This window comes from Akebia trifoliata, unplaced genomic scaffold, assembly GCF_017979445.1.
Source record: "Akebia trifoliata isolate Shusen 1 unplaced genomic scaffold, ASM1797944v1 Contig00082, whole genome shotgun sequence".
In the NCBI taxonomy this organism is placed as follows: Eukaryota; Viridiplantae; Streptophyta; class Magnoliopsida; order Ranunculales; family Lardizabalaceae; genus Akebia; species Akebia trifoliata.
In genome coordinates, this window is record NW_028236834.1 from 10,831 (window position 1) to 21,351 (window position 10,521).

At 34.2% G+C, this 10,521-nt stretch overlaps 1 long non-coding RNA gene across 1 annotated transcript; it reads left to right on the plus strand.

Annotated features, from left to right (window-relative positions):
* Positions 1 to 7,184: 7,184 nt before the first annotated feature.
* LOC147382025 (uncharacterized) lies at positions 7,185 to 10,282 on the plus strand. The gene is made up of 3 exons (XR_015174186.1): positions 7,185 to 7,315; positions 8,225 to 8,311; positions 9,423 to 10,282. It is a non-coding gene; the product is annotated as an uncharacterized LOC147382025 (long non-coding RNA).
* Positions 10,283 to 10,521: the final 239 nt, after the last annotated feature.

Sequence of the window (10,521 nt, forward strand, 5' to 3'; positions counted from 1 at the left end):
AAGGTATATCGATGCACCCAGGCTGGAGAGACCTGAGCCTTTGACCTATTGTAAGCCACACAGTCACATGTCCCGTTTGCCAACGTAGTACTAATACATGGTCGGTCCCCTCGTGGGATGCCAAACCATTTATGAAAGCTACAACTCTTGACTCGTATGACTCGTACCCGTAGGTATATCAAAGATAATCCAAGTACAATAATTGCACTTCTTGGTCAAAAGCCCCGCTGTACCCTACTGTACGAGGGGGATAGACTACGTCTATTCTAGACGAAAGGTATTTAAGTGGGCCCTTACTCAGCATCGTGCGCCACCTCTCAACTAGGGATCAAACTGGTTTTTTTTTACTTAAGAGAAGTGAGTTGAAGTTTTAGATTATCACCTATACAGTATATCAAACCAAGTCACCACGTACCGTCTGATTGAGTACGCTCGAGAGGTATATATAGGTGTACTTGGGCAAGGGTGGACAGATAAAAATGCATTGCACGTAGTAAGCTTAGAGTCTATAAACCTTTCATATAGGTCACGACTCGAATTTATTGAGGGTGTTCCCAGGTTGTTTATTGAATGGGACTTGTGAATGATGAGATCAAAATGTATGTGAATGTACGATTTTTTCCTCAAGGATCAAATCTTTTTGTTTAAACCCGATTTGAAACTACTGTATTACTGGGTGCACCGACCCAATAAAGAATCCATTCAAAATGTAGCAATAATTCATAATGACCCAGTCCATCTCGATCCAACGATCATGATGGGTCGGGCCATTTAAATCAAAAGGAAAATCAAAGTTTTTTCATAATTCAAGTTTCAACTCATTTCAAAAAAAAGAAAAATGTTTTCCAAAAGAAAAGAAAATGAAGGAAAAATGATTTACAAAATATCTATTTTTGCATGGAAAATTTTTGAAATATGTTTTTTTACCAAAAATCTATATTTTGCATGGACCTTGGAAAATTACCAAAATATGTTTTTCTAAAAAGAAAATGATTGTAAAAAATAATCAGAATTGTGAAAATTATTATTCAATAAAAATATCATTTTTCAATAATTTTCAAGAGTGCAATAAAATTATTTTTCTTCTGAATAATCATTGAACAGATGAATTGTTTAATGGATTGGTGCACAGAATTTAATAAAATCCCAGGATTTATTAAAATGTTATCAAGGGGATAACACTGGAATTCACTTTTGGTGGGGTTATCATTATACCTAAGCTCAATCGTCCATTGTCTAGCTAAGGGTTGTGAATCCGGTCAGTTAGAACAAACGTCAGTACCAAGTTAACAGTCAGAAATGACCTCAAAATTTCTCAACATCGCACAGTTGTTCCCCGAAGATCATAGTACCTCAGTCCTACCGGTTGTAAGTAATATCTCGAGTCCATAGTTTGTAATCAAGCCCGTTGTGGGTACTTGTCTCAAGTTTTCATGAATCATGTAGCTTAGCTTGAGTCCATTTTTTTTATCAATCCATCAAGGTCATGTCTTCTTTAGATTGAGTCTACTCTTTTCTATGAGTCATGTTCGTTTGCCAAGTCTAGAACGACGTCTGTCGCCCCATTAGAATAAATGCAATTTCTAAATACCTCGAGTGCATTAACGAATTAACTACTAATCTGACTTCAAGGATAGATTTCATTCCTGAGCAAAAGATAAGAGTTGGGCTCAACTTTTAATCGAGAAAACACAGGTCATTGACTTCGGAACGGAAAATAATTCTTAAAGAGATTCAAATAGAAATCATCCTATCCCTAAAGGAACACGATGGGATAATGAATTTACTCAGAAATTTCAAAAGACTTGTTCACGTAGTCTGATGAGGATATGTTAGGTGCAAGCTTGGGTGTTGTTCAACACGGAATAAATACTCGCTCGATAAGATGAAAATATCGATAGAGATGTTATAAAATGTATCAGTACTATCCTCACTACATCTTGAGTTGCAAATCACATATTATTAGTCGATATGGGGGTACCTTTTGAACTGATATCTGATGATGGGTCATACTTCAAAATCAAGGATTACTCTGTGTTCAAAGTTTAAGATCCGGTATCACAAATCATTCCTTTATCGTCCTCAGATTAATGGAGCGGTTGAAGCAGCTAGTAAGAGTCAAGATAATCATTGTGAAAATGTGTCAATCGCACCAAGATTGGTTAGAGAAACTATCATTCACACTTTAGGTGTATCATACTTCAATACAATTTTTCATATGGAAGTAATCTTACCAGTTATCCCGTATTTCAAGGTCTTGATGAAAAGTCAATGGTTAAAAGTAGCTAAGTCTGTTATGGGTACGAAGAACTAAACTTAATTGAAGAAAAACAACTTAGAGTTTTGTACCACGTACAAACTTATCAAAGAAAAGTCAACGCTTGACAAGGAAGTCAAAGTTTGTTACCTACAAACCAAGGATTTAACCATCGGACTTCAAAAAAAATTGAGCACCCCTCATCGACCATAGGAGGAAGTCTGAACCTAAATGGAGAGATTCATCAGTAAGGGAAACATTGCCTTAGAAAGCCATCAAACTTCAAAATTGAGCACCCCTCCTCGACTATAGGAAGAAGTCTGAACCCAATTGGAGAGATTAATTCATTAAGGAAATATTGTCTGGAAAAACCGTCAGACTTCAAGATCATGATGGAAGTGAACTACCAGAACAAACCAACCTTGACCAGATCAAGCGGTACTACATTTAAGGAGGCCATCTTTGGCAGAATCAATTCTTCTATTACCTAGGTCAATATTTCCTTCTTCAACCATTTACAGTTTTTTTCAAAAAAAAAAAACCTTTTTATTTCTCAGCCCGATCACCTAACCTAAGGGAGGGAAGCATTCGAACTACGTCTTGGTCTGATCCCAAAATTCTGGGGTACATAGGCAACCTGAGAAGTTACTTCAGGTCTGACCACGTCAAAATAAAAAAATAGATTTCCCGACAAAGAAAAAAATCTAAAAAGAAAAAAAATTCAAAAAGAAATATCATTCAAAATGGGAAAGAAAATTCAAGGAAAAAGAAAGCAATTTAAAAAGAAATGCCACACAAGGGGCATTTGGGTTTTTGAGTCTCAAAATTCCTTTCTTTTTATGCCCAGTCCTAAGCCTACCTATAAAAGTCTTCCTAAGTACGTGTGAAAAAGTCAAGGAAGGTAGAAAAACATGATCATACAGTAACTCCAGAAGTTAAGAAGGGAAGAAAAAGAAAAAAGAAAACCTGCTAAGTTGAAAACCTAAAAAGGGCGACTTAAGCAAAAATTAAGGCAAGCTCGCAAGGTTGAAAATCTAAAAGGACGACTTCGACAATAATTAGAGAAAATAAAAAAGAAAAAAAGCTCGCTAGATCGAAAACCTGAAAAGGTGATCTAGGCAAAAGCTAGAGCATGCTCGCTAGATCGAAAACCTGAAAAGGCTATCTAGGAAAAAGTTAGAGCAACAAAGAAAAACAGAAGAAAATCTCAGGAGGTTCGAGCCGAGACATTTGAAGTCAGAATAATCAAGTTCAACACTTAGCTTAAACCAGACAGAGACTCAGAAGTCACAAGTATCTTGTCTACGATGGATCTGAAATTTTTTTACTTCTCCAAGTGAACCAAGGGGGAGAAGGATAAATTCTATGAGGAGTCTCAAAAGGAAATATTTTGTTTTCTTGAGCCTGACTCAAAATCTTCTATAAAATTAATCAAAATTAAAAGTTGGATCTTTATTGCGCTTGTGGTAATCAAATATTTCAAACCTTCATACAAAGGGGCATTTTCTTTTTTTCTCTAAATATATAGTTTCTCCCTTATACTAGGGATATTTTTTTGCATGATGTATTCAATTATCTTCAATGCCATGTTTATTGTCAAACTAGGGGCATTTTGTTAAAAGATAATGGGAACTCCAAACTTAAGGTTACCCTCTTGATAACAATTTTTCGAAAAACCCTTGAGGTTCAAAAGAAATAAAAACTCAAGTTTTAAATTCATAAAACTTTTTGATAAAATCTTGAGCCTCAAACAAAAGCACTTCGGATCTCACATTTGATTGTGTCTAGAGATTAACTAATAACTCATTTACGTAGAGTAGGAGATATGGCATTATTTCGTTCCTAGATTCATTAATCCTTTTTCAGATCTATTCATTCCTAGATTCTATCATTCTCTTCCAGATTCATTATCTTCCAGACTTATTCATTAGTTCCCCGATTCAATCGTTATTCTCCAGATTCATTTTTCAATCTCATTCAGATTCATCTTAATCATTCTTCTCCAGATTCATTCTTTCTTTCCCAAAATTCATTCATTCCTCAGCAAGTTTTGAGTAGTTGCCGCCAAGGGTTATCTTGGATTTTGCCCAGTTGCCGTCAAGGGTTAACTTGGATTTTGCTCAGTTGCTGCCAAGGGTTATCTTGGATTTTGCTTAGATGCCACCAAGGGTTATCTTGGATTTTGCTCAGTTACCGCCAAGGGTTAACTTGGATTTTGTTGAGTTTCCGCCAAGGGTTATCTTGGATTTTGCTCAGTTTTCGCCAAAGGTTAACTTGGATTTTGCTCAGATGCCGCCAAGGGTTAACTTGGATTTTGCTCAGTTACCGCCAAGGGTTATCTTGGATTTTGCTCAGTTGTCGCCAAGGGTTATTTTGGATTTTGCTCAGTTGCCGCCAAGGGTTAACTTGGATTTTGCTCAGTTACCGCCAATAATTATCTTGGATTTTGCTTAGATGCTCTCAAGGGTTAATTTGGATTTTGCTCAGTTGCCGTCAAGGGTTAACTTGGATTTTGCTCAGTTGCCGCCAACTTGGATTTTGCTCAGATGCCGCCAAGGGCTTTCTCGGAATTATGCTCAGATTATGCTAAATTATGCTCAGCTTATGCTCAGTTTATGCTTAGTTATGTTCAGTTTATGCTCAGTCTATGCTCAGATTATACTCAAATTATGCTCTGTTTATGCTCAATTTATATTCACTTTGTGCTCAGATTTTACTCGAACTCTTTGAAATTTATCTCAGATTTTAAGTGCACACACTTGCACAGTTGTTACATTAGTCAAGGAGAATTTTCTAAAATTCAAGGATCTGATACCATCAGTGAGAGCTTGCGCTCTAGGATATGACAACCTTTTGTTCGGGGAGAGTTTTACCCTTAAGGATCCGAACATCTCCACGAATTGCTAAATTAGCCTGCAAAATGAACTGTTACTAGCTTTGGCATTCTAATATCGTACTATCTACCAAAATAAATTTGCTATCTAGTTTGTTTCAACCCTCTGCCAAAGAGGGGCATCTGTAGACACCCCATTTTTGCACTCGCCTGATTAATCAACTCGTCAACCCGATTACAACGGTTCCCAATGATGGATGTTTATTTTGTTACTAGATATATTTCAAAAATCTGGATGAGGTATCTCGAACTGACAAAACAGTAGAAATCGCCCTACGATAGGAAAATATAATTCCAAAAGCTTAGAAATCATCATTTTTTTAGACAAAAAGAACCTTCACGATAAAAATCACTAAAAAATGACCAAATTACCAAAATACCCCTAACCTTAAAATATCCCTAGAGCCTACGTTACGCTTATGAAAATCCATTCAAACACATAAAATAATAAATTAAAACCAAATAAATCATTTCACCAATTTTCATAGAATTTAACAAAATTACAAAAATGCCCCTCATAAAGTTCACGACCATTCGGTACAAAATATTTCATAAATAACACAAACCAATATTTTCATTGAATTCCTTATGAAAAATCGATTCTAAAACATCATTGAACATAAAAAACCAACTTGAAAAGCAAAAAGTTCTTTTTGAGGGTAAAATGGTAATTAATAAATAAAATATTTAATAATTAAAGTGAAACATTAATAAAATTAATTTAAAATTTTGAAAAAAAAAATCGATCAATCAGGCTCTCAGGCAAAATTGTTGATGGTTGCCACTAAAGTCAAGATATTAAAGTCAATCAAGTAAGACTAAGGTCAAAATAAACCTTAGAAAAAGTAGGTCAAACAACTTCCTTAGCCTCCCCAAAACCCTAATTTTGAAGCCCTAATTCCTTACCTAACATCCATACCCTAACTTTACCTCAAAAAACACCCAAAAACCCTTTTAAAATACCCTAGAATCTATAAAAAAAAATTAAAAAACTCACAGATCCAAGAAGAAGATACCTTAACTTGGAGATCCAAAATCAGATCCGGGAATAGAACGAAGTGAGGAATACTATACAAGAAATTGTTCTATCAGATCTGAGGGAACAAAACCGTTGCGTTTGAAAAAGATAACTATTTTTATTTTTTTATTATTATTATTTAGGTTTGGTTAGCAATGTAGTTTTATTTGGGAATTAGTAGAGACCGACGTTTGCCGGACGAGGTTGGTGCCTAAAACCTTCCAATCTCGTAATTTGATCCCCGAACTCAGTTATTTTTTAAGTAGATTGGTTGTTTTTATCCGTTTAGAGTCGATATTTGATTCCTAGACTATAATAACTAGGTGGCGACTCTCAAACCTCAAAGGTCAAAAGCGGATCCGTGCACCCCACGGATCGAGAGAGCTTTCAGTAAGGAAAGATCTTACTTTTTTTTTTGTGTGGTTATTTACCTAGTTTTCTTCTTATACTCAACCTTGTGAGTCCACAAAATAGCCAACCAAGAAGGATCTTGATCTTGGGGCAGGTATGCAGTAACTCTCCAATGTTCATTTTGCTTATTCAAGGTACCTCTTTTTGTTTGTGTTGTTTCTATTACAAATGTAAGTTCCATTCAACCTTGATTTTTTTTTCTCTCTTTGTTTAGTAAGAGACTTGAACATATATGAAGGGAAAAAAGAAAAATCCATATCTCATCACAAGCATTAATATTTTATTCATCCTTTTACATATCCAGCTTTAGGAGAATCCTGAGGAATCGATCAATATAACAGTTCTCGGGATTGCCTTATATCTATAGCCTCTTGTACTACTTGATCTGCAGCGGGGATATGGCGTGTCCCTTGTAAAACCTAGTGTTATATTGATTACTATAGTCAATTCATTAGGGGCATTTTTCCAATTACCCTGTCATTATATTCACTATAAATGCAAAAAAGGCCTAAAAGACTAAATTTATCTACATGTGTTATTATGATGAGTTTTTAGTTCTCTTTAATATGGTTTTTTATAATATGTTCATTTTACACCTTTTGTAAAGGATGCAAGAGCAAATGGGTGGGGTCTCGTGGAATAGTGTGATAACTGGTGAAACAGGAAGGTATCTTTGTAATAAATGTCTCATTTCGATTTTCGTAAGGCGCAGTGCAATTTTGGGAAGCACTCCTTGGTAAGTCTCAAGGAAAAGTCTCAAATGTTGTTTAAAACATACTTTTGCATGGTTTATGAAATCCTCCTTGGTCATCATCTTTGGCATGCATTATGTAAAATATTCATTTGTTACATGCTTAATATAGTAAACCTTCAATATGAAATTCAAGTTCATTTACTAACCACAATGATAAAGTGGTTATGATCTCATAATTTATTACGATATGTGGTTCTTGCTCCATCCATTCTCTTTTTCCTAAAATATATATTACAATATTTCACTGTCCTATTTACAATATTCAACAATTATGCTACTAATGTCATAGCTTTAATTATGAATTGTAGTTTTAATGATTGTACAGGGCATCCACTTATGATTATCATGCTTATATACCTATTTAACCACAATTATTGTTGAGTGACCAATGTAAAACTATCTCGCTAGTTGTTGCTCATTTATTTGTTTCTGTCTATGGTACAGCTTTGCAATTTTTTATTTGCCCCTGCAATGTAAACAAACACTGTCGTCTTGCGCTGTATAAAAGGTCACCCTAATATTACCCTTGTCATGTGCAATTTTCTTTTACTTTATCTTATTGCACATGATTAGTTCCTTGGAAAATCTGCCTTCCATAGTCATCTTGATGGTTGATGTCCTCATCACATCTCCAACTGATTACTTGCACAGGTTCACGATGCATACATCTTTAAATTTAGCATATATTTGCATTATAACTCTTCAATGTTCAAAAACCGATACATATTTCAGTGTTGAAGCCTTTTTTTGTATGTAAAATCCATATTTTCCTAGGCACTCTTTGTAAGTGCCTCCAAACGGGCCTAGAAATATCATTCTATAGATAGTTCATTGGTTCACGATTCTCGGTGCTTTTAAGCCAACTAGTATTGAACCTGGTGCATTTTTCAGGTATTCTTTTGTACATGGCTCCCGAACTACAGGTGTGTGAACAACAACCAACCATGCTGCCAACTTATGGTCTCTTGGGATCATTTTGTATGTGTCAACTTTTTCCTAATTTATTTTGCATTCTTCATATATAAATCATTGAATCTTGTCTCTAGTTTAGTTTAATCCAAAATGGTTCTTAAATTTGTTTCATGTTCATACAATTAGCTAATTGTTTCTCAGTTTATTAATTTTTTTTTTCATTTGAATCTCTCTCTCTCTCTCCGTTTTAATTTTCCTGGCATCATAGCTTGAGTGGGAATGATTGTTGGGTCTGCTCTTCCATGCTAACTCAATTTCGATCATTTTAGTTGCAACTTAGAGTTTTCTGATATATATTTTTGGTTCCTCAGGATTCTGCTTGCTGTACTTTTATTTCTTCATATTAAATAAAAATTATAAGAATAATAATGAGTGCACATGGTTTTGGTACGCGGCTGATGTGGCAAGGGTGCAGAATTGCACATCTTTTTCTAGTGTATCCCACTGAAAAAGATCTATGGTTCTGTGCCCTTGCCACGTCAGTCGTGTACCCAACCACATACCATAACCACGTGTATTCATCACGACTTTAATTATAATCAAATCTTCAATTGGGCGAACTTTCAGAAGAGAAGCAAACACATCAAGTATTTTACAGTATTTTTTTAAACTAATCGTTTCTTTGGATTCAGCTTGTTGTACCTTTATTTCTTCATTTTGAACAACAACTACCTTTTGAGAAAGAAAGAGGACATGATATAGGCACATAAATGAAATAATTTTCTTACTCACACAATAAATATTATTGAATCTTCAATTGGCTAACTTTTAGAAAAGAAGCAGGCGCATTATGTATTTTACAATAATTTTTTATTATTTTTTGTTTAGTAAGCTGGACTTGAATCGACTACTAAATATTTATGCAATATTTACTAAAAATATACCATTTTAATTATTCTTCAACTTCATAAGTGTTATAGCATGAACATAAAATTAGTTGATTGTGGGGCATAACCAAGTATCAACTATTTGTTGGTCAGCCTCTATTTTATACAAATTCAGTATATGCATTGATTCGGCACATCATCGAGGAAGATTTTCTTACCCCTTTCTTTTAAATTTCTAAATTCATATTCCAGTTTACAGGATTACTTAATATTTCCATTCTTTTTCACAGGACCCAGTAAAATATCCAGACAACATGCCTCCAAATTTCAAAAGTTTTCTAAAGGAATTGCTTAATAAGGTGGTTAAAATGTGCCGAAGTTAAAATCCTATTTTCTTACAAGAATCAAATGATCGGGATTCTAGAGGCGAGTGTAATGTTTTTCTCCATTTTTCCCCCTTTAAACTTGTGAAATAGTCAATATATACATTTGGTGCTTTCCAATCAAAAAGATTTGGTCTCGAACACTTCTTGTATTGAATATCTTCCAATCCTTAGATTTCCTTACACCAATTGCTATAGCTAAGGTATTTGTGACGCAACTTGAAAGGGTGAAAGGACCAAAATACTTACTTCAGCAATTGGATCCTTTGCTGCGAGTCCCGAAAGTGAGATCCTTGATAGCATATTTAATGTTTCTTCCTTTTTAAATGTTTCTGGTTTAGAATAACAGTGCTCATAATTTTCTGAGTGATGATAAATCAAACAGTCGTAAATTAGTCATCAGTAATTCTTCGTAGCTTGAGGACTCTTCCAGAGTGATAGTTCTTAATGATTTTGTTCATATATATCATAATTAGAAAAAATCCTCATGTTCTTTTCTTTGACAATTTTCTTTTTGTTGGTGAGTTTTTCTTAAGTAGGATAAATGGTAATTGGGAGAAATATGTAAGGTTGTTCGTACTCTCTTATAGCTTCCCACTAATATTTGTTTTATAATTTAGACTAATTTGGAGACAAAACACATTTAAATCGGCATAAGTGATTGTTTGATTACTGTTGACTTGTTTTTGCAATTGAATAGTTAATGCATTGAGTAGTCTGTTGATTTTTGGGTTTCAATGAGGTGGGTGATAGTAATTATTGATAGTAAATTTCATGTGTGGTAATTGATATATATATATATATATATATAATATTTTTTTGTGTGGTTATTTAAAACTATTATTATGTTAATATGTTAGTGGATATATCATTAGGTCTCTTTCTATTATGTTATATATATTTAGCTTAAGTTCAGCAAAATTATGGGATCTATGCATTTCTTTCTTTCTTTCTTTTATGTTTTCATCATTTTATATTTTATTTATTTTCTATTGTGGTGGTTTCT